Source organism: Bufo gargarizans, chromosome 1 (genome assembly GCF_014858855.1).
Source record: "Bufo gargarizans isolate SCDJY-AF-19 chromosome 1, ASM1485885v1, whole genome shotgun sequence".
Classification (NCBI taxonomy): domain Eukaryota; kingdom Metazoa; phylum Chordata; class Amphibia; order Anura; family Bufonidae; genus Bufo; species Bufo gargarizans.
In genome coordinates this window covers 207,284,351-207,308,555 of record NC_058080.1, presented here as the reverse complement: position 1 = coordinate 207,308,555, position 24,205 = coordinate 207,284,351, and positions in this window count along the sequence as shown.

Sequence of the window (24,205 nt, the reverse complement as noted above, 5' to 3'; positions counted from 1 at the left end):
TCTGCACAGGTCACAGAGCATGCCTAGAAAACTCTCCCATAGAAGTCAGTGAGGTCTGCACAGATCACAGAACATGCCTAGAAAACTCTCCCATAGAAGTCAGTGAGGTCTGCACAGGTCACAGCATGCCTAGAAAACTCTCCCATAGAAGTCAGTGAGGTCTGCACAGATCACAGAGCATGCCTAGAAAACTCTCCCATAGAAGTCAGTGAGGTCCGCACAGGTCACAGAACATGCCTAGAAAGCTCTCCCATAGAAGTCAGTGAGGTCTGCACAGGTCACAGAGCATGCCTAGAAAACTCTCCCATAGAAGTCAGTGCGGTCTGCACAGGTCACAGAGCATGCCTAGAAAACTCTCCCATAGAAGTCAGTGAGGTCTGCACAGGTCACAGAGCATGTCTAGAAAACTCTCCCATAGAAGTCAGTGCGGTCTGCACAGGTCACAGAGCATACCTAGAAAACTCCCCCATAGAAGTCAGTGCGGTCTGCACAGGTCACAGAGCATGTCTAGAAAACTCCCCTATAGAAGTCAGTGAGGTCTGCACAGGTCACAGAGCATGCCTAGAAAACTCTGCCATAGAAGTCAGTGAGGTCTGCACAGGTCACAGAGCATGCCTAGAAAACTCTCCTATAGAAGTCAGTGAGGTCTGCACAGGTCACAGAACATGCCTAGAAAACTCTCCCATAGAAGTCAGTGAGGACTGCACAGGTCACAGAGCATGCCTAGAAAACTCTCCCATAGAAGTCAGTGAGGACTGCACAGGTCACAGAGCATGCCTAGAAAACTCTCCCATAGAAGTCAGTGAGGTCTGCACAGGTCACAGAACATGCCTAGAAATTTCTCCTATAGAAGTCAGTGAGGTCTGCACAGGTCACAGAACATGCCTAGAAAACTCTCCCATAGAAGTCAGTGAGGACTGCACAGGTCACAGAGCATGCCTAGAAAACTCTCCCATAGAAGTCAGTGAGGACTGCACAGGTCACAGAGCATGCCTAGAAAACTCTCCCATAGAAGTCAGTGAGGACTGCACAGGTCACAGAGCATGCCTAGAAAACTCCCCCATAGAAGTCAGTGAGGACTGCACAGGTCACAGAGCATGCCTAGAAAACTCTCCCATAGAAGTCAGTGAGGACTGCACAGGACACAGAGCATGCCTAGAAAACTCCCCCATAGAAGTCAGTGAGGACTGCACAGGTCACAGAGCATGCCTAGAAAACTCTCCCATAGAAGTCAGTGAGGACTGCACAGGTCACAGAGCATGCCTAGAAAACTCTCCCATAGAAGTCAGTGAGGACTGCACAGGTCACAGAGCATGCCTAGAAAACTCTCCCATAGAAGTCAGTGAGGACTGCACAGGTCACAGAGCATGCCTAGAAAACTCTCCCATAGAAGTCAGTGAGGACTGCACAGGTCACAGAGCATGCCTAGAAAACTCTCCCATAGAAGTCAGTGAGGACTGCACAGGTCACAGAGCATGCCTAGAAAACTCTCCCATAGAAGTCAGTGAGGACTGCACAGGTCACAGAGCATGCCTAGAAAACTCCCCCATAGAAGTCAGTGAGGACTGCACAGGTCACAGAGCATGCCTAGAAAACTCTCCTATAGAAGTCAGTGAGGTCTGCACAGGTCACAGAACATGCCTAGAAAACTCTCCCATAGAAGTCAGTGAGGACTGCACAGGTCACAGAGCATGCCTAGAAAACTCTCCCATAGAAGTCAGTGAGGTCTGCACAGGTCACAGAACATGCCTAGAAAACTCTCCTATAGAAGTCAGTGAGGTCTGCACAGGTCACAGAACATGCCTAGAAAACTCTCCCATAGAAGTCAGTGAGGACTGCACAGGTCACAGAGCATGCCTAGAAAACTCTCCCATAGAAGTCAGTGAGGACTGCACAGGTCACAGAGCATGCCTAGAAAACTCTCCCATAGAAGTCAGTGAGGTCTGCACAGGTCACAGAGCATGCCTAGAAAACTCTCCCATAGAAGTCAGTGAGGACTGCACAGGTCACAGAGCATGCCTAGAAAACTCCCCCATAGAAGTCAGTGAGGACTGCACAGGTCACAGAGCATGCCTAGAAAACTCTCCCATAGAAGTCAGTGAGGTCTGCACAGATCACAGAGCATGCCTAGAAAACTCTCCCATAGAAGTCAGTGCGGTCTGCACAGGTCACAGAGCATGCCTAGAAAACTCTCCCATAGAAGTCAGTGAGGTCTGCACAGGTCACAGAACATGCCTAGAAAACTCTCCCATAGAAGTCAGTGAGGACTGCACAGGTCACAGAGCATGCCTAGAAAACTCTCCCATAGAAGTCAGTGAGGTCTGCACAGGTCACAGAACATGCCTAGAAAACTCTCCTATAGAAGTCAGTGAGGTCTGCACAGGTCACAGAACATGCCTAGAAAACTCTCCCATAGAAGTCAGTGAGGACTGCACAGGTCACAGAGCATGCCTAGAAAACTCTCCCATAGAAGTCAGTGAGGACTGCACAGGTCACAGAGCATGCCTAGAAAACTCTCCCATAGAAGTCAGTGAGGTCTGCACAGGTCACAGAGCATGCCTAGAAAACTCTCCCATAGAAGTCAGTGAGGACTGCACAGGTCACAGAGCATGCCTAGAAAACTCCCCCATAGAAGTCAGTGAGGACTGCACAGGTCACAGAGCATGCCTAGAAAACTCTCCCATAGAAGTCAGTGAGGTCTGCACAGATCACAGAGCATGCCTAGAAAACTCTCCCATAGAAGTCAGTGCGGTCTGCACAGGTCACAGAGCATGCCTAGAAAACTCTCCCATAGAAGTCAGTGAGGACTGCACAGGACACAGAGCATGCCTAGAAAACTCTCCCATAGAAGTCAATGCGGTCTGCACAGGTCACAGAGCATGTCTAGAAAACTCTCCCATAGAAGTCAATTTTCTTAGTGTTTTAGACACAATAGTCCGCAGCCATTATATATCTCGGCGAAAAATGAATTATCAAACAATGGTCAAGGGGTCTTATCCATGTGGCGCATGCAAAGCACGCGCTAACATTGATAAGTCTACTCAATTCACGGACTCTGATAAAAGTAAAATCTATGAAATCAGAGAATATATTTCTTGCATGTCAATTGGTATATTATGCGGTCTGTCCATGTGACAATTTATATTGGTCTGACCACAAGGGAGTTTCGCAAAAGGATACGAGAACATGTCCGGGACATAGAAAAGGCCAAAGAGATTGCAGATCTGAATGATCTAAAAACTCTTCCTAAACACTTTAAAATCCACCACTCAAGTATCCAAGTGGACTACGGTTTAGAGGTATTGATAAAGTACATTTGGGGATCAGAGGGGGCAACTATAGTAAAATTCTAGCCCAGATTGAGACTAGATGGATTTTTAGACTCAAAACTCTGACCCCCAAGGGATTAAATGAAAGTTTTGGTTTTGGCTCCTTTCTCTGAGCAGTGACCTCATTTTAGGGATGGAATGGGATTTTTTGCCAATTTTTTTACTATTTTCTGGGGGTGTTATGTGATATGTAAACATGCATATTAATACTTGTTTTATGTCTTTCTAGTTTGCCGACTTACCATGAATATTGATGTTTCCCATGATCTTTCGTCACTTGGAATTTCATATACTGTTTGATGAATTATGTCTTTTGAGCCTTAAGTTGGGGTCCTCTGAAATATGTATCCATCAAATTAGCAGTATATTAATAATATATTTTATATATGCACAGTCTTTATTATCATCATGTGTTGTAATTTAGACTTCATTAATATTATGCACTGTAAAACTAGGCACCAGTAATTGTGATGTATGTAACTAGCACTTTAAATCAATTTTTGTATTTTATTAATTATTATTTTGTTTATAATGGAAAAGTATTTTATCTATTAATTTTCAGTATTCCAATAATTGATATGTGTTATGTGGTAATCATGGTTTTATACTCATGAATTGTGAATAATAATAATAATGATGCACTGGTATGAATTGAAAATTTCCAATGGTTTAGGTATATCAATATTGCACTAGCACTTTCTTGTATCATATTATGGCAATAATTGCAATGCTATTTGTAATGGATACTATTGTATTTTATTTGTAACATATTAGACCTAAGTAGTAGATCTCTCCAAATGTACTGAATGGGTACACATGAATGTTTCAAATGGCTATAACTGTTGCGATTAACTGATGTCATGTGTGCGCATGTCCGTCTGGTCCGCACGTCTGCTTCAGCCTTTTCTCTCTAGCGTAGGTCTGGTGGTGGCGATGGCGATCAGCATTACAGCTGTGTGACCGCCCTCTCCTCCATCGGCCTCAGGGGAAGGGCGGAAGCTCGGTGACGTGGCGGATGCCGATTTTCCATGCGCCGTTGTAGTGGCGTGTGGCCATGTGATACATCATATGACCACAAGTATAGTGCTTGATTGTTGAGTGGCTGCTTTTTATACCCGTCCCCCTCCCCCTGATCATCATCTCCTACTGAGGAAGCAAACTATACGCAAAACGCGCGTTGAGGAGCGCCATTACCCTGACTGCAGTCCCTGCAATACCTGTATGTCTCACCTTTATTTTGTGCACCTTTCGGCTCCATTGATCTGTGCGGTTTGAGCCTTGATAGCGTGGCCAATAGTTATATAGGAGGCATACTTGCACTTGAGATTGGTTATTGTACTGTATATCCTTCTATTTTGATTTCTGTTCCATGTGTTATGGATCAAGGGGGTATATCTCTCAACACTATTGTGATGGGACTGCTGGCAGGGCGATGTATGACTGTGACTTGTCCCTGCTAATTTATATTCATGTATTGTAATGTATGTAATTTCTTTTTTTATTGAGATATGAATAAATTGATTTTTTATTATTGGATATTGATGTGGTCGCACTCCATTTTTGTTGTGTAATTCTATGTATTGAGGGAGTGTACCTCCTTAGTTAGAGACCGTTGGTGATTTAATCATTTTCCAAATGTTGTTAAGAACAGCTCAGGTAAGATGACCGCCCCAATAATCATGTTCAGGAAATAGAATTAAAAAAATCTGTAATCAGAAAATAAAAAGAGATTAGAGGAAAAGGAGAGGTGTTATTATCTGGTTTTAACTGGCAGGAAAAAAATGTTGGTGACACATTTCCTTTGAGACCAACCAATTTTAGTTATAAACACTAATTTGTCCCAAATTGTTGAGAGATAAAAATATCATCTGTAAAAGGGACTTGATTAAAAGTTTTATAATGGAGGGCAATTATAAATTACTCTCCCCTCAGAAAGAAAGAAAAATGACAATCTACACAGACAACATTTTTAATTGGAGTGTTAAAGAGTATCTGTCGGACAATTTACATATTAGGACCTACCATAGAACTATATAATACATTTGTAATCTATGAGGCTTATATCCTTTATATGACACTCTTTATGATACTACTCAATTGTTTCTAAATTTCTGAATTAAACTGCTGCTCATAAATTGGTTTTTCAGGTAAGGCTACTTTCACACTAGCGCTTGATCGGATCCGTTCTGAACGGATCCGATCATATTAATGCAGACGGAGGCTCTGTTCAGTACGGATCCGTCTGCATTAATAACTTAGAAAAATTTCTAAGTGCGCAAGATGCCTGAGCGGATCCGTTCAGACTTTCAATGTAAAGTCAATGGGGGGCGGATCCGCTTGAAGATTGAGCCATATGGTGACATCTTCAAGCAGATCCGTTCCCATTGACTTACATTGTAAGTCTGAACGGATCCGCTCGCCTCCGCACGGCCAGGCGGACACCCGAACGCTGCAAGCAGCGTTCAGCTGTCCGCCTGTCCGTGCGGAGGCGAGCGGAGCGGAGGCTGAACGCCGCCAGACTGATGCAGTCTGAGCGGATCCGCTCCATTCAGACTGCATCAGGGCTGGACGGAGGCGTTCGGGTCCGCTCGTGAGCTCCTTTAAACGGAGCTCACGAACGGACCTATGAACGCTAGTGTGAAAGTAGCCTAACTTGACATGGACAGCTCCAGCCAACAGACTATTGGACATAGGAAAACCCCTCAGACTCCATTACACTTCATTAAAATAGTGCAGGGGTATAACATGATAAAAGTAATGTAAATATGTTGTAGATATACATATACAGATATGACAGGTCTCAGTGCTTGCTCAGTGGATCTCCTGCTGCTCTCCAAGTACCAAGGCCTGTCATCTGATTCCTATGCTGTATCTCCTATTCTTGGCTTTAGCCTAGTGGATTCCTCTACCATTAAAAACTGGATATTTATTGTAGGCCAGTTTAGTAGAGAGTAGAGTTGAGCGAACACCTGGATGTTCGGGTTCGAGAAGTTCGGCCGAACATCCCGGAAATGTTCGGGTTCGGGATCCGAACCCGATCCGAACTTCGTCCCGAACCCGAACCCCATTGAAGTCAATGGGGACCCGAACTTTTCGGCACTAAAAAGGCTGTAAAACAGCCCAGGAAAGAGCTAGAGGGCTGCAAAAGGCAGCAACATGTAGGTAAATCCCCTGCAAACAAATGTGGATAGGGAAATTAATTAAAATAAAAATTAAATAAATAAAAATTAACCAAAATCAATTGGAGAGAGGTTCCATAGCAGAGAATCTGGCTTCCCGTCACCCACCACTGGAACAGTCCATTCTCAGATATTTAGGCCCCGGCACCCAGGCAGAGGAGAGAGGTCCCGTAACAGAGAATCTGTCTTCATGTCAGCAGAGAATTAGTCTGCATGTCATAGCAGAGAATGAGGCTTCACGTCAGCCACCACTGCAACAGTCCATTGGCATATATTTAGGCCCAGCACCCAGGCAGAGGAGGGAGGTCCCGTAACAGAGAATCTGTCTTCATGTCAGCAGAGAATTAGTCTGCATGTCATAGCAGAGAATGAGGCTTCACGTCAGCCACCACTGCAACAGTCCATTGGCATATATTTAGGCCCAGCACACACACAGGCAGAGGAGAGAGGTCCCGTAACAGAGAATCTGGCTTCATGTCAGCAGAGAATCAGTCTGCATGTCATAGCAGAGAATGAGGCTTCACGTCAGCCACCACTGCAACAGTCCATTGGCATATATTTAGGCCCAGCACACACACAGGCAGAGGAGAGAGGTCCCGTAACAGAGAATCTGGCTTCATGTCAGCAGAGAATCAGTCTGCATGTCATAGCAGAGAATGAGGCTTCACGTCAGCCACCACTGCAACAGTCCATTGGCATATATTTAGGCCCAGCACCCAGGCAGAGGAGGGAGGTCCCGTAACAGAGAATCTGTCTTCATGTCAGCAGAGAATTAGTCTGCATGTCATAGCAGAGAATGAGGCTTCACGTCAGCCACCACTGCAACAGTCCATTGGCATATATTTAGGCCCAGCACACACACAGGCAGAGGAGAGAGGTCCCGTAACAGAGAATCTGGCTTCATGTCAGCAGAGAATCAGTCTGCATGTCATAGCAGAGAATGAGGCTTCACGTCACCCACCACTGCAACAGTCCATTGGCATATATTTAGGCCTAGCACACAGGCAGAGCAGAGAGGTCCCGTAACAGACAATCTGGCTTCATGTCAGCAGAGAATCAGTCTGCATGTCATAGCAGAGAATCAGGCTTCACGTCACCCACCACTGCAACAGTCCATTGGCATATATTTAGGCCTAGCACACAGGCAGAGCAGAGAGGTCCCGTAACAGACAATCTGGCTTCATGACAGCAGAGAATTAGTCTGCATGTCATAGCAGAGAATGAGGCTTCACGTCAGCCACCACTGCAACAGTCCATTGGCATATATTTAGGCCCAGCACCCAGGCAGAGGAGAGAGGTCCCGTAACAGACAATCTGGCTTCATGTCAGCAGAGAATTAGTCTGCATGTCATAGCAGAGAATCAGGCTTCACGTCAGCCACCACTGCAACAGTCCATTGTCATAAATTTAGGCCCAGCACCCAGGCAGAGGAGAGAGGTCCCGTAACAGACAATCTGGCTTCATGTCAGCAGAGAATTAGTCTGCATGTCATAGCAGAGAATGAGGCTTCACGTCAGCCACCACTGCAACAGTCCATTGGCATATATTTAGGCCTAGCACACAGGCAGAGCAGAGAGGTCCCGTAACAGACAATCTGGCTTCATGACAGCAGAGAATCAGTCTGCATGTCATAGCAGAGAATCAGGCTTCACGTCAGCCACCACTGCAACAGTCCATTGTCATAAATTTAGGCCCAGCACCCAGGCAGAGGAGAGAGGTCCCGTAACAGAGAATCTGGCTTCATGTCAGCAGAGAATCAGTCTTCATATCATAGCAGAGAATCAGGCTTCACGTCACCCACCACTGTAAGAGTCAATTTTCATAAATTTAGGCCCAGAACCCAGGCAGAGGAGAAAGGTCCCGTAACAGACAATCTGGCTTCATGTCAGCAGAGAATCAGTCTTCATATCATAGCCTAGAATCAGGCTTCACGTCACCCACCACTGTAAGAGTCAATTTTCATAAATTTAGGCCCAGAACCCAGGCAGAGGAGAAAGGTCCCGTAACAGACAATCTGGCTTCATGTCAGCAGAGAATCAGTCTTCATATCATAGCAGAGAATCAGGCTTCACGTCACCCACCACTGCAACAGTCAATTGTCATAAATTTAGGCCCAGCACCCAGGCAGAGGAGAGAGCTCCCGTAACAGAGGATCTGGCTTCATGTCAGCAGAGAATCAGTCTGCATGTCATAGCAGAGAATGAGGCTTCACGTCACCCACCACTGCAACAGTCCATTGGCATATATTTAGGCCTAGCACACAGGCAGAGCAGAGAGGTCCCGTAACAGACAATCTGGCTTCATGTCAGCAGAGAATCAGTCTGCATGTCATAGCAGAGAATGAGGCTTCACGTCACCCACCACTGCAACAGTCCATTGGCATATATTTAGGCCTAGCACACAGGCAGAGCAGAGAGGTCCCGTAACAGACAATCTGGCTTCATGACAGCAGAGAATCAGTCTGCATGTCATAGCAGAGAATGAGGCTTCACGTCACCCACCACTGCAACAGTCCATTGGCATATATTTAGGCCTAGCACACAGGCAGAGCAGAGAGGTCCCGTAACAGACAATCTGGCTTCATGTCAGCAGAGAATCAGTCTGCATGTCATAGCAGAGAATGAGGCTTCACGTCACCCACCACTGCAACAGTCCATTGGCATATATTTAGGCCTAGCACACAGGCAGAGCAGAGAGGTCCCGTAACAGACAATCTGGCTTCATGACAGCAGAGAATCAGTCTGCATGTCATAGCAGAGAATGAGGCTTCACGTCACCCACCACTGCAACAGTCCATTGGCATATATTTAGGCCTAGCACACAGGCAGAGCAGAGAGGTCCCGTAACAGACAATCTGGCTTCATGTCAGCAGAGAATCAGTCTGCATGTCATAGCAGAGAATGAGGCTTCACGTCACCCACCACTGCAACAGTCCATTGGCATATATTTAGGCCTAGCACACAGGCAGAGCAGAGAGGTCCCGTAACAGACAATCTGGCTTCATGACAGCAGAGAATCAGTCTGCATGTCATAGCAGAGAATGAGGCTTCACGTCACCCACCACTGCAACAGTCCATTGGCATATATTTAGGCCTAGCACACAGGCAGAGCAGAGAGGTCCCGTAACAGACAATCTGGCTTCATGACAGCAGAGAATCAGTCTGCATGTCATAGCAGAGAATGAGGCTTCACGTCACCCACCACTGCAACAGTCCATTGGCATATATTTAGGCCTAGCACACAGGCAGAGCAGAGAGGTCCCGTAACAGACAATCTGGCTTCATGTCAGCAGAGAATCAGTCTGCATGTCATAGCAGAGAATGAGGCTTCACGTCACCCACCACTGCAACAGTCCATTGGCATATATTTAGGCCTAGCACACAGGCAGAGCAGAGAGGTCCCGTAACAGACGATCTGGCTTCATGTCAGCAGAGAATCAGTCTGCATGTCATAGCAGAGAATCAGGCTTCACGTCAGCCACCACTGCAACAGTCCATGGCCATAAATTTAGGCCCAGCACCCAGGCAGAGGAGAGAGGTCCCGTAACAGACAATCTGGCTTCATGTCAGCAGAGAATTAGTCTGCATGTCATAGCAGAGAATCAGGCTTCATGTCAGCCACCACTGCAACAGTCCATTGGCATATATTTAGGCCTAGCACACAGGCAGAGGAGAGGTTCATTCAACTTTGGGTAGCATCGCAATATAATGGTAAAATGAAAATAAAAATAGGATTGAATGAGGAAGTGCCCTGGAGTCCAATAATATATGGTTATGGGGAGGTAGTTAATGTCTAATCTGGACAAGGGACGGACAGGTCCTGTGGGATCCATGCCTGGTTCATTTTTATGAACGTCAGCTTGTCCACATTGGCTGTAGACAGGCGGCTGCGTTTGTCTGTAATGACGCCCCCTGCCGTGCTGAATACACGTTCAGACAAAACGCTGGCTGCCGGGCAGGCCAGCACCTCCAAGGCATAAAAGGCTAGCTCTGGCCACGTGGACAATTTAGAGACCCAGAAGTTGAATGGGGCCGAACCATCAGTCAGTACGTGGAGGGGTGTGCACACGTACTGTTCCACCATGTTAGTGAAATGTTGCCTCCTGCTAACACGTTGCGTATCAGGTGGTGGTGCAGTTAGCTGTGGCGTGTTGACAAAAGTTTTCCACATCTCTGCCATGCTAACCCTGCCCTCAGAGGAGCTGGCCGTGACACAGCTGCCTTGGCGACCTCTTGCTCCTCCTCTGCCTTGGCCTTGGGCTTCCACTTGTTCCCCTGTGACATTTGGGAATGCTCTCAGTAGCGCGTCTACCAACGTGCGCTTGTACTCGCGCATCTTCCTATCACGCTCCAGTGCAGGAAGTAAGGTGGGCACATTGTCTTTGTAGCGTGGATCCAGCAGGGTGGCAACCCAGTAGTCCGCACAGGTTAAAATGTGGGCAACTCTGCTGTCGTTGCGCAGGCACTGCAGCATGTAGTCGCTCATGTGTGCCAGGCTGCCCAGGGGTAAGGACAAGCTGTCCTCTGTGGGAGGCGTATCGTCATCGTCCTGCCTTTCCCCCCAGCCACGCACCAGTGATGGACCCGAGCTGCGTTGGGTGCCACCCCGCTGTGACCATGCTTCATCCTCATCCTCCTCCACCTCCTCCTCATCCTCGTCCTCCTCGTCCTCCAGTAGTGGGCCCTGGCTGGCCACATTTGTACCTGGCCTCTGCTGTTGCAAAAAACCTCCCTCTGAGTCACTTCGAAGAGACTGGCCTGAAAGTGCTAAAAATGACCCCTCTTCCTCATCCTCCTCCTCCTCCTCCTGGGCCACCTCCTGTTCCATCATCGCCCTAAGTGTTTTCTCAAGGAGACATAGAAGTGGTATTGTAACGCTGATAACGGTGTCATCGCCACTGGCCATGTTGGTGGAGTACTCGAAACAGCGCAACAGGGCACACAGGTCTCGCATGGAGGCCCAGTCATTGGTGGTGAAGTGGTGCTGTTCTGTAGTGCGACTGACCCGTGCGTGCTGCAGCTGAAACTCCACTATGGCCTGCTGCTGCTCGCACAGTCTGTCCAGCATGTGCAAGGTGGAGTTCCACCTGGTGGGCACGTCGCATATGAGGCGGTGAGCGGGAAGGCCGAAGTTACGCTGTAGCGCAGACAGGCGAGCAGCGGCAGGATGTGAACGCCGGAAGCGCGAACAGACGGCCCGCACTTTATGCAGCAGCTCTGACATGTCGGGGTAGTTGTGAATGAACTTCTGCACCACCAAATTCAGCACATGCGCCAAGCAAGGGATGTGCGTCAAATTGGCTAGTCCCAGAGCTGCAACGAGATTTCGCCCATTATCACACACCACCAGGCCGGGCTTGAGGCTCACCGGCAGCAACCACTCGTCGGTCTGTTGTTCAATACCCCGCCACAACTCCTGTGCGGTGTGGGGCCTGTCCCCCAAACATATGAGTTTCAGAATGGCCTGCTGACGTTTACCCCGGGCTGTGCTGAAGTTGGTGGTGAAGGTGTGTGGCTGACTGGATGAGCAGGTGGAAGAAGAGGAGGAGGAAGCCGAGAAGGAGGAGGTGGCAACAGGAGGCAAAGAATGTTGCCCTGCGATCCTTGGCGGCGGCAGGACGTGCGCCAAACAGCTCTCCGCCTGGGGCCCAGCTGCCACTACATTTACCCAGTGTGCAGTTAGGGAGATATAGCGTCCCTGGCCGTGCTTACTGGTCCACGTATCTGTGGTTAGGTGGACCTTGCTACAGATGGCGTTGCGCAGTGCACACTTGATTTTATCGGATACTTGGTTGTGCAGGGAAGGCACGGCTCTCTTGGAGAAGTAGTGCCGGCTGGGAACAACATACTGTGGGACAGCAAGCGACATGAGCTGTTTGAAGCTGTCTGTGTCCACCAGCCTAAATGACAGCATTTCATAGGCCAGTAGTTTAGAAATGCTGGCATTCAGGGCCAGGGATCGAGGGTGGCTAGGTGGGAATTTACGCTTTCTATCAAATGTTTGTGAGATGGAGAGCTGAACGCTGGCGTGTGACATGGTTGAGACGCTTGGTGACGGAGGTGGTGGTGGTGGTGTTGGTGGTACATCCCCTGTTTGCTGGGCGGCAGGTGCCAACGTTCCTCCAGAGGCGGAGGAAGAGGCCGAGGCGGCAGCAGCAGAATAGGCCGAGGCGGCAGCAGCAGAAGAGGTAGCAGGGGGAGCCTGAGTGACTTCCTTGGTTTTAAGGTGTTTACTCCACTGCAGTTCATGCTTTGCATGCAGGTGCCTGGTCATGCAGGTTGTGCTCAGGTTCAGAACGTTAATGCCTCGCTTCAGGCTCTGATGGCACAGCGTGCAAACCACTCGGGTCTTGTCGTCAGCACATTGTTTGAAGAAGTGCCATGCCAGGGAACTCCTTGAAGCTGCCTTTGGGGTGCTCGGTCCCAGATGGCGGCGGTCAGTAGCAGGCGGAGTCTCTTGGCGGCGGGTGTTCTGCTTTTGCCCACTGCTCCCTCTTTTGCTACGCTGTTGGCTCGGTCTCACCACTGCCTCTTCCTCCGAACTGTGAAAGTCAGTGGCACGACCTTCATTCCATGTGGGGTCTAGGACCTCATCGTCCCCTGCATCGTCTTCCACCCAGTCTTGATCCCTGACCTCCTGTTCAGTCTGCACACTGCAGAAAGACGCAGCAGTTGGCACCTGTGTTTCGTCATCATCAGAGACATGCTGAGGTGGTATTCCCATGTCCTCATCATCAGGAAACATAAGTGGTTGTGCGTCAGTGCATTCTATGTCTTTCACCGCTGGGGAAGGGCTAGGTGGATGCCCTTGGGAAACCCTGCCAGCGGAGTCTTCAAACAGCATAAGAGACTGCTGCATAACTTGAGGCTGAGACAGTTTCCCTGGTATGCATGGGGGTGATGTGACAGACTGATGGGGTTGGTTTTCAGGCGCCATCTGTGCGCTTTCTGCAGAAGACTGGGTGGGAGATAATGTGAACGTGCTGGATCCACTGTCGGCCACCCAATTGACTAATGCCTGTACCTGCTCAGGCCTTACCATCCTTAGAACGGCATTGGGCCCCACCATATATCGCTGTAAATTCTGGCGGCTACTGGGACCTGAGGTAGTTGGTACACTAGGACGTGTGGATGTGGCAGAACGGCCACGTCCTCTCCCAGCACCAGAGGGTCCACTAACACCACCACGACCATGTCCACGTCCGCGTCCCTTACTAGATGTTTTTCTCATTGTTATGGTTCACCACAACAACAAATATATTATTTGGCCCAATGTATTGTATTCAAAATCAGCGGGATATAAATTTGAGGCCTAGTATTTAGGCGCTGGGTGACCGGTATGGATTTAGTGACAGAATTAGACTTGGAAATGCACAGAAGCGTGTGTGTGAAGTTATTCTGAATGACCCTATGTGCACCTTCAATATTATATACCCTTTTAGGGATAGATTTCAAATAGCTCTGATATAGCAGAAACCACTAAATTATGAAATTGCTAAATTGGGAATTGTACTTCAACCCAGAACAAAAAATGTGCTTTGACGGACACTAAATATCTTGCCCAGCAACAACAGTACACCGGTGGGTAACGAGAGATTTAGAGGGAATTAAATTTGAGGCCTAGTATTTAGGCGCTGGGTCACCGGTATGGATTTAGTGACAGAATTAGACTTGGAAATACACAGTAGCGGGTGTGTGTGAAGTTATTCTGAATGACCCTATGTGCACCTTCAATATTATATACCCTTTTAGGGATAGATTTCAAATAGCTCTGATATAGCAGAAACCACTAAATTATGAAATTGCTAAATTGGGAATTGTACTTCAACCCAGAACAAAAAATGTGCTTTGACGGACACTAAATATCTTGCCCAGCAACAACAGTACAGCGGTGGGTAACGAGAGATTTAGAGGGAATTAAATTTGAGGCCTAGTATTTAGGCGCTGGGTCACCGGTATGGATTTAGTGACAGAATTAGACTTGGAAATGCACAGAAGCGTGTGTGTGAAGTTATTCTGAATGACCCTATGTGCACCTTCAATATTATATACCCTTTTTGGGATAGATTTCAAAGAGCTCTGATATAGCAGGAACCACTAAATTATGAAATTGCTAAATTGAGAATTGTATTTCAACCCAGAACAAGAAATGTGCTTGAACGGACACTAAATAACTCGCCCAGCTACAGCACTAGGGACAGATTTAGCTGGATATAAATTTGAGGCCTAGTATTTAGGCGCTGGGTGACCGGTATGGATTTAGTGACAGAATTAGACTGGGATATGGCCAAAAAATGAACAGACTATTGCTGGTTAAATGCACTTGGTGTGACAGCTTCACCCTGATGTAGGCTTTAGCCAAATAACAACCACACCATTGAGGGTTAAATGCACTTGGTGACAGGCGCAGCTTGCCCCTGATTTTGTATATGGCCAAAAAATGAACAGACTATTGCTGGTTAAATGCACTTGGTGTGACAGCTTCACCCTGATGTAGGCTTTAGCCAAATAACAACCACACCATTGAGGGTTAAATGCACTTGGTGACAGGCGCAGCTTGCCCCTGATTTTGTATATGGCCAAAAAATGAACAGACTATTGCTGGTTAAATGCACTTGGTGTGACAGCTTCACCCTGATGTAGGCTTTAGCCAAAAAACAACCACACCATTGAGGGTTAAATGCACTTGGTGACAGGCGCAGCTTGCCCCTGATTTTGTATATGGCCAAAAAATGAACAGACTATTGCTGGTTAAATGCACTTGGTGTGACAGCTTCACCCTGATGTAGGCTTTAGCCAAAAAACAACCACACCATTGAGGGTTAAATGCACTTGGTCGCAGCTTGTGCTGGCGCACCACAAGACACAAAATGGCCGCCGATCACCCCAGAAAAATGAGACTGACAAACGGTCTGTGCAGCCTAAAAACAGTGAGCAATTGAGGATCAGCAGCTCAATGATCCACAGCTGCAGATCGATCAGTTAATCAAGTCCTTTGGAGGAGTTAATCTGCCTAATCTCGCCCTACTGTCGCAGCCGCAACCTCTCCCTACGCTAATCAGAGCAGAGTGACGGGCGGCGCTATGTGACTCCAGCTTAAATAGAGGCTGGGTCACATGGTGCTCTGGCCAATCACAGCCATGCCAATAGTAGGCATGGCTGTGATGGCCTCTTGGGGCAAGTAGTATGACGCTTGTTGATTGGCTGCTTTGCAGCCTTTCAAAAAGCGCCAAGAAAGCGTCACAAAAGCGCCAAGAAAGCGACGAACACCGAACCCGAACCCGGACTTTTACGAAAATGTCCGGGTTCGGGTCCGTGTCACGGACACCCCAAAATTCGGTACGAACCCGAACTATACAGTTCGAGTTCGCTCATCCCTAGTAGAGAGTAAGCAGGATCTTGCTTCGCAAAACACATGCCCTGCATTATAAAGTATAACCTTACAAGGGTAACAGAAAGAGAAAGCAGAAGTGTCAGGGCATGACCAGGAAAATGTCAGCCCAGGATTGACCAAGCCAGATGGAAATGGTGAGGCATTTAATAATAGACTCCAAATAAGCAGCTTCCTGATGAATGAAACCCCACACAGGGTGTTCCAGCAAGCTTCTACACAGTGCTGCAAGAGTTACTGCAACATGTTCTAATAAAAAATTATAAATATATAAGACATTGTTCATGCTGAGCTTTCTGGTTCATTGGATCTGAGCAACTTCCATGGCACAGGTGAATTAAACCAAGCCTATATTAGATCTATCATAGACTAAATGAAGTTTGGCAGTACATGAAACGGCCATCGCCTTAACTTTTTAACTGCTTCCTATGTAGCCTATAAGTGAAATAAAGAACCATATGGCGAGGGCAATGCTTTTCATCTATCTTGATGGACTATGAGTGATGCTTCTACAGCATTAACCCGTTCAAGACACAGACATTTTTCACCTTCTTGTGTCACTTTATGGTGGTAATAACTTTAAAACGCCTTTGCTTATCCAGGCCATTCTGTGATTGTTTTCTCATCACATATTGTACTTCATGACAGTGGCAAAATTGAGTCAAAAGATTTCATTTTTATTTATATAAAAATACCAAATTTATTTAAAAAAATGAAAAATGTGCACATTTCCAAATTTCTATTTCTCTACTTTTATAATAGATTGTAATACATCCAAAAATAGATATTACTTTACATTCCCCATATGTCTACTTTATGTTTCGATCATTTTAAAAATGATACTTTATTTTTTGGGGACTTTAGAAGGCTTAGAAGTTTAGAAGAAAATCTTAAAATGTTTAAGAAAATTTCTAAAACCCAATTTTATCAGGACCAGTTCAGTTATAAAATCACTTTGTGGGGCTTACATATTAGAAACCACCCATAAATCACCCCATTTTAGAAACTACACCCCTCAAGGTATTCATTTTTTTCCAGTAACAAAGCAAGTGTTAACAGCCAAACAAAACAATATTTATTACCCTGATTCTGTCGTTTATAGAAAAATCCCATATATGGTCATAAACTGCTGTACGGGCAAACGGCAGGGCGCAGAAGGAAATTAACGCCATATGGTTATTGGAAGGCAGGTTTTACTGGGATAATTTTAAGTTGCCATGTCACATTTGAAAACCCCCTGATGCACCCCTAGAGTAGAAACTCCAAAAAAAGACTCCATTTTGGAAACTACGGGATAAGGTGCCAGTTTTGTTGGTACTATTTTAGGGTACATATGATATCATCTGACAGCTTAGATCATGTGCCATTTTTATAGAGCAGGTTGTTACAGACACAACAATACCAAATATTATATCTTTTTTTGGTTTGTTTTAGTTTTACATAATAAAGCATTTTTGAAAGAAAATCTTTTTTAGTGTCTCCATATTCTGAAAGCCATATATATATTTTTTTTTTCTGTGACTGTCTTATTCAGTGGCTAATTATTTATTTTTGTATGAGATGATGGTTTGATTGGTACTATTTTAGTGTTAAAATGACTTTTTGATCTCTTGGTATTACACTTTTTGTGATGTAAGGTGACAAAAATTTCCCTTTTTTTACACACTTTTTATTTTATTTGTTTTATGGTGTTCACCTGAGGGGTTAGGTCATGTGCTATTTTTATGCAGCAGATTCTTACGGACGTGGTAATACCCAATATGTATACTTTTTTTAAATCTAAGTTTTACACAATATGATTTTGGGGTGCGTTTGACCTTTTGATCACTTGGTATTACACTTTTTGTGATGTAAGGTGACAAAAAAATGTTTTGTTTTTTTTTTACACCATTTTTATTTTATTTTTCTACGGTGTTTACCTGAGGGGTTAGGTCATGTGATATTTTAATAGAGTAGGTCGTTATGGAAGTATCAATACCTAATATTGTGTAAAACGTAAATAAAATAAAAAGTATACATATTAGGCATTGATACTTCCATAACGACCTACTCTATTAAAATATTACATGACCTAACCCCTCAGGTGAACACCTTAGAAAAATAAAATAAAAACTGTCAAAAAAGCCATTTTTTGTCACCTTGCATCACAGAAAGTGTAATAGCAAGCGATCAAAAAGTCATATGCACCAAAAAATCATACCAATCAAACCGTCATCTCATCCCACAAAAATGATATCCTACCTAAGACAATCTCACAAAAAGTAAAAAAAATACTATGGCTCCCAGACTATGGAGACACTAAAATATTTTTTATTTTTTTTTATGATATTATTGTGTAAAACGTAAATAAATAAAGCCCCCTCCCTCTGTAAACCCTCCATGTGCCGCGGTCAGCGCTGAACGTGGAAGGGTTAATTCACCAGAATCACCACATACAGCGATGCTGGCGGATACAGCAGGGGATAGGCTATCAGTAACAGCTGGGCCCATGCTGCAGATCGGACGGGTACAGCTCCTGCACCCATTAAATCACATCACATACATGTATGTGGGAAAGCGTTAAGGCACCACATTCCTCCACATAAATGTATGTGATTTTGCAGTAAGGGGTTAAGAATCACCTATACTCAGTTTAAAGTTGATATCTAGCTGGTGGTTCCACCGCAGATAATTATAAGAAGCTCTAGCAGTGGTGGCCCCAATTTGTTTTGGCTATAAGAGATTCTGTGTACAGATAGGAGAAACTTCCAGAAGTTTAACCATTATTGTAACACTCCAAACTGGCCTTTATGGCATAGTAAAAGACACATGAAAGCCCATCTGAAGTTTGCAGAAAAGTACCTAAAAGACTGTGAGAAACAAGATGCTATAGTGTGATGAAACCAAGATTTAATCTTGGCCCTAATTCTAAGCATCATATCTGGCGGAAACCAAGCACTGCTCATCATTTACAGTGAATCTTGCTGGTGGCAGCATGATGCTGAGTGGTTATTTTTCAGTGGCTGGAACAGGGAGACTGATTAAGGTTGAGAGGGAGCTGATCTGAGCAAAGTAAAGAGATTTATCTTATAAGATATTCTTAAAAACCTTGAAAACCTGATCCAGAGTGCTCTCGACTTCAGAACAGGCTGAAGGTTCACCTTCAACAAGACAATTATCCTAAGCACACAACAAAGACCAGGGCCGGCCTTTGGGGTGTGCGGGATGTGCGGCCGCACAGGGCGCCATAGCAACAGGGGCGCCGGACGGCCGACAGCTCGCAATGTAATATGCGGCAGGCGAGGCGGCACTTGTGTTCTCCCTCGGGGCGGGCCCCCGCCCCCTCCATCTCCCCCTCCCCTGTATCCAGCAGGGGGCGCCCGGCGCCCGTTGCGGTTTAAAAAAAAAGTTGCTTATATAAGTTCGGGCGGCCGGCGGCGCCCCTCATGCTGCGCCGCCTGAGCGGCTGAGGCTGAGCGCTTGCCGCTCTAAAGAATGCTGCCTGCGCCTGCTGTGTGCTGTTAATGTAGCGTGGCCGAGCTCTGTTCGATCCGCGGTACAAGAGCTTTTGTTTCCTGTACCCGGCCGGACTGACAGGAAGTGCTCACTTAGTGTGCACTTCCTGTCAGTCCGGCCGGGTACAGGAAACAAATGCTCCTGTACCGCGGATCGAACAGAGCTCGGCCACGCTACACTAGAGGTGGAGGTGGGAGTAGAATGAGAGTGAAAAGGGGGGGGGGAAATAATGAGAGTGACGAGAGGGGGGGGGAATAATGAGTGACAAGGGAGAGGGGGGGTGGAATAATGAGTGACAAGGGAGAGGGGGGGTGAAATAATGAGTGACAAGGGAGAGGGGGGGTGGAATAATGAGTGACAAGGGAGAGGGGGGTGGAATAATGAGTGACAAGGGAGAGGGGGGGTGGAATAATGAGTGACAAGGGAGAGTGGGGGAATAATGACAGTGACAAGGAAGGGGGGGGTGGAATAATGAGTGACAAGGGAGAGGGGGGGTGGAATAATGAGTGACAAGGGAGAGGGGGGGAATAATGAGAGTGACAAGGAAGGGGGGGTGGAATAATGAGTGACAAGGGAGAGGGGGGGGGGAATAATGAGAGTGACAAGGGAGAGGGGGGGAATAATGAGAGTGACAAGGGAGGGGGGGTGGAATAATGAGAGTGACAAGGGAGGGGGGGGAATAATGAGAGTGACAAGGGAGAGGGGGGGGGGGAATAATGAGAGTGACAAGGGAAGGGGGTGGAGAGAGTGACAAGGGAGGGGGGGAGGGGGGAGAAGAGAGTGACAATGGAGTCCCCAGAGCCAGATTGCAGCCAGAGTCCAGATCATCTTATTGTCCTGGTGGTAAGTAGACAATGCAATATGTTTATTATTTAATTGTTTAGTTATTAATACTACATTGGAAACTAATTTTCTCAGCTGGACACCGGCCGACACTGCGCATGCGCTGGGAGCCTCACCAGCGGTTAGGGTAGGGAAAAAGCACTGGCCCGTACGTAATTTTTCCCTAACCGCTGGTGAGGCTCCCGATGCATGCGCAGTGTCGGCCGGTGTTCAGCTGAGAACATCCATCCGATCACTGCACCTGCGCATTGGCCCATAGTTTTTCCCTAACCGCCGGCGAGGCTCCTGGCGCATGCGCACTCTGCTGTGAAATTTCCCTAACCTGTCGTTGTGCGCCTGCGCGGCGCTGCACACCTCCTCACGTCATGTCCGGTGCGACCGGAAGTGACGAGGGCAGGGAAATCTCACGAAGTGGGGAAGTATAACATTACACCGGCCTTTGGGGTGTGTGGGCTGGTAACTACTTGGTTGGATAGTCAGCCAGCCTATGCCATGATGCCAGCAACAAGCAGTGTTTTTTTTTTTTTTGGGGGGGGGGGGGGCGCCACAAGGTTAGCTCGCACAGGGCGCCTGAACACCTAAGGCCGGCCCTGACAAAGACAACAAAAGAGTGGCTTAGAGACAACTCTGTGAATGTCCTTGAGTGGCTCAGACAGAGCCCTGACTTGAACACATAAGAGGGTGGTGAGAAAGAATAAGGAAGAATGGAAGAAAATCCAGAATTTCAGATGTGCAAACCTCTCAGGATCATGCCCAAGAAGACTGTAGGCTGTAATTGCTGCTAAAGGTGCTTCAACTAAGTACTGAGTAAAGGGTCTGAATATTTATGTCAAGGCAATATTGTAATCTTTCATATTCAATAAATGAGCAAATATTTCTTACACTATGTTTTCACTTTGTTATTATGGGGTATTGAATGCAGATGGCAAAAAAAAAAATGAATTCCACATAATTCCATACCACAATGGAAAAAAGTGAGAGTCTGAAGACTTTCCAAATGCATTGTATACTGTCAGATGAAGAAGGAAAATGATGGCTTTACAGAAGCTGAGCCAGGGCAATTATCCATGTCAGTTTGCACCCTTAAAAGAGTTGTCTCAGAAAAAGCTTTGATTACATATCGTAGATTCCATACATTTAAGTGAAGAACCTTTTAATTTCATATTTATCACATTGGACCTCTTTCATAACCTTCCTATTTAACTTCTTGTATCACTTAGGCCTCATGCACACAACAGTATTTTTTCACGGTCCACAAAACGGGGTTCCGTTGTTCCGTGATCCGTTTCCGTTTTTGTTTCCGTGTGTCTTCCTTGATTTTTGGAGGATCACCGGACATGAAGGAAAGTGAAAAAAAAAATCTAAGTCAAGTTTGCCTTGCAAATGATAGGAAAAAAACGGACTTGGATCACGGACGCGGATTACAATCTTGTGTGCCTCTGTGTTTTTTCACGGACCCATTGACTTGAATGGGTCCGTGAACCGTTGTCCGTGAAAAAAATAGGACAGGTCATATTTTTTTGACGGACTGAAAACGGACGCTGATCACAAACGGTGCATTATCCGAGTTTTCAACGGACCCATTGAAAGTCAATGGATCCGCAGAAAATCACGGAAAACGGAACAACAGACACGGAATACAACGGTCGTGGGCATGAGGCCTTAATCTGCTAAAGGGCTAATGGAGAGGTTATTTTTTTAAATTTAATTGGATCAATGTTTATTAAGAGAAAAGGATGTACTTGACAAACATAGCCTTTCCATTGTAACAACTATGTAAGGAAGTTAGAGGACCTAATAAGATAATGTATGTGTTTCTTTCAACGACTTGTCTTTTCTTTGCTTGTACAGTTAATGCAATTTAAAAATCTCTATCTACAAGATCAATTAAGGATCATGTAATTAAAGGAACAGTGACGCGTCTACTAGCAAAGGTATAATGCTTTTACATTTCATTGGCTTAAACGATAATGTTTGACCAGAAGCACATATTAGCTTATTGTGCAGGATTGGATTGAAATTGATAATTAATTTAACACAAAGTTTCTTGTTTAACTTAAGAGGTCATCAAGAACTAAAGCTAGACTTCATTCTAGACATAGCAAATAGAACACACTGGGAATATGTCCTGTGTAAACAGCACTTACTGCACATAACTGCTTATGTGGTAATTTTGGAAAAGCATGAATTATAGCACAATCACAAAGCTAGTTTGCTAGTTTGCTGGCTTCAGATTGAAAAGTCAGTCACAAGGACACATTTTATAGCTACCAAGAAGTGATTCACACTAGGTATTACTTCAGTTCATATAGGTAGACTAACTTGTAGGTTAAGAAATGGCCCTTCACACATTCAATGTGTTTATTAAATATTAAGTAAAGTTTCTTATACATACTGTAAGGGATCGCTGTAGTTGTGTGTGTGGGGGGGGGGGGGGGGGGTCATTCTCACAAGAATCATCGTCCAGCGCAGCTTTCAGGGCCAAACATTGCATTTATTGGGACATTTTTCATACACGGAACAGTCCAGTTAATAATCACTGGGGTGGTGAGGTTCCCACATACATCAAAACAAAACAAATATCTTCCCAGCTGGGCTCTCACTACACCTGTTAACGTGGCCCTGACTCAGCTACAGAACCCTGTTCACACACGGACCCCATATGTGTTTTCTCAGCCCGTATTTCCCTAGCCTCTCCGACTGTAATCAGTCCCATACCCGTATGGGGAAGTGTGGCCCAACAGTTCTCCCGACTTCGGCTTTGTTACCCTTGAATTCCAGCGTCACAACATTCCCCAAACTTCGGGCTGTCACAGCGCCCCATGGTCTCTCAGCCTAGCGAGCTGAGACCACGCACAGAGCCTCTGCTCTGGGTCTCTGTATCTCACAGCGTATCTATCCCCAGACTGACCTACTCTGAGGCGCTTTATGCCAGCCTGATTACAGCAGGCCTCACCTGCAATCACCTCAGGTAGAAAGGAAAACCCGTACTGGAATGGTGTGGACTGGCAACTCCCTCTACCAAGCCTAGCCACCAGTCCAAGTAAAATCCAGCCCAGAAAATGTATACAAAAATGTCTCAGCAAACTATGCTTTGCTGAGACTACTGCCACTCTCTGGATTTTATCTGTCTCACCCATCTGAGGTACCTTACCCTGGGTTCACACCTGAGCGTTCGCGATGGAGCGCTCTGTATGCGCGATTGTACCGGCGTTTACAATCGCGCATACAGAGACAAGCAAACTCCCATTGTCGCGCGTTCCCGAAAGTCTATGTACGGGAATGCGAGACAAAACGTCCCAAAGAAGCTCAAGAACTTTTTTGAGCGTCGGGCATTTTACAGCGCGATCGTACTCGCTGTAAAACGCCCAGGTGAGAACCATTCTGTCATGGTCTTACCTTCTTGCTGTTCTCCTTCGTTTGACATGTGCTGGCGGCCATCTTGGTTTCTGGGTTTCTTGTAGCCTCCCACCCTGCGGCTTCTCCTTCCCACTGGGAGGAGCTGGATGCCTAGCTCATATATATAGGAGGTCTGTGGCTTCAGTTCCCTGCTTGGTCCTCCTGTGTTCACATGCTTCTAAGACTGCTGCTGCTGCTTCTGGTTCCTGATCCTGGCTTCGTCTGACTACCCTGCTGGTTCCTGATCCAGGCTTCGTCTGACTACCCTTCTGGTTCCTGACCTCTGGCTTCGCAAGACCCTGCTTCGGTTTAGCCATCCGCTTGGACTTTTGCCTTACAGCTTGATTTTCAATAAAGCCTTCTTATTTCCACTTATCTCTTGTTGTACGTCTGGTTCATGGTTCCATGACATTAGGACCAAGCCATGAATTCTGACTGTACAGGGCCATCCTCGCTACCTACGCTGGTTGCCAGACTTGATCAGCAGGATCACCTGTTGGGTCGGTTCGCTGTGGCGTTGCAAACCCTGCTTGAACGCACGGCTCATTTAGCTTCCGTTGCCGATGGGTC